This window comes from Nomascus leucogenys, chromosome 2, assembly GCF_006542625.1.
Source record: "Nomascus leucogenys isolate Asia chromosome 2, Asia_NLE_v1, whole genome shotgun sequence".
NCBI classification, from domain to species: domain Eukaryota; kingdom Metazoa; phylum Chordata; class Mammalia; order Primates; family Hylobatidae; genus Nomascus; species Nomascus leucogenys.
This window is the reverse complement of record NC_044382.1, coordinates 4,861,682-4,863,163: the sequence shown is the minus strand read 5'-3', so window position 1 is coordinate 4,863,163 and position 1,482 is coordinate 4,861,682.

Genomic DNA, 1,482 nt, shown 5'->3' with positions numbered 1-1,482 from the left:
ATGTTACCCACTGAGTTCACACATCCCCGGGCAGGGAGGAGGTTTTTTCAATTGTCTGTTTTTATGAACAACAAAAAAGAGGCTCAAAGAGTTTAAGTGACTTATCCAATGTCACTGCAGTTAAAACACACACACACACACACACACATCCACACACATGTACATATAGACACTTATTTTTTAATGTTTATTTATTTATTTATTTTTGAGATGGAATTTCGCTCTTCTTGCCGAGGCTGGAGTGCAATGGCGTGATCTTGGCTCATCACAACCTCGCCTCCCCTGTTCAAGCGATTCTCCTGCCTCAGCCCACCAAGTAGCTGGGATTACAGGCATGCGCCACCACGCCCAGCTAATTTTTTTGTATTTTTAATAGAGACAGGGTTTCTCCATGTTGGTCAGGCTGGTCTCGTACTTCCGACCCCAGGTGATCCGCCCACCTCAGCCTCCCAAAGTGCTGGGATTACAGGCGTCAGCCACCGCGCCCGGCCCATATATACACTTCTATACACCCTTCCACCCCACATCCCTTCACAGTCTCACACATACTCACACACTCATACATACACACAGGCACTCTGTCTCACACACTTTCACATACACACATGCGAGGAAAAGGATATATGGGAGATTGGACCTTGGTTGGCTCAGAAAAAGCGAGAAGCCATGAATAGCAAAAAGGACAAGTAACACCCATCCAGTCCCAACCAAGGGTGGCAAAGCAGGCTGAATGCAGGAGTCCTGGCTGCTATTCCTGACACTGCTATGCTGAGGAAAGCGTTTTGGGCATGATGATGCTGTTGTTTCATTGGTGCTTAAGGGGCTGCTTTCTCCCCTGAAATGATCTTCCTCTTCACAGCAGTCCCAGATAATAAGACGCTGGCAAAGAACATGTGCCCAAAACATGGTGGTGAGTTTTTATGAGGGAGGGGAACACCACTCCCTTGTCTCAGGACATTCCAAACCTTCGCCTTATCTGACTTAGGCAGCACAGACACGCTCTGGCGGATGGGTGGAATACTCCTTGGATTCCTACATTTAACCTTGCTCTCTCAGTCCCTGTGGCTTTGTTGATTGCACACACACCTTTTGTTTCCATGGACCACAGGGTACATGTTACTTTTGGAAATGTTGTATTAAATTTGACAAATAAATGAAATTTTTAAAATGCTGCCTGTGAATGCCTGTGAGCATTTTAGTGTTTCAGACACGTACTCACTTAGAAGTGGTGATTAGGCCTGTGCCCAACAGGCTGGGCCATCTGCAGTGTTATTCATCCTTCATTCAAAAATGTTTATTGAGGCCGGGTGCAGTGGCTCATGCCTATAATCCCAGCACTTTGGGAGGCCGAGCTGGATGGATCACCTGAGGTCAGGAGTTCAAGACCAGCCTGGTCAACATGGCAAAACCCCAGTGCTACTAAAAATACAAAACTTAGCTGGGCATGGTGGTGCACACCTGTAGTTCCAGCTATTCAGGAGG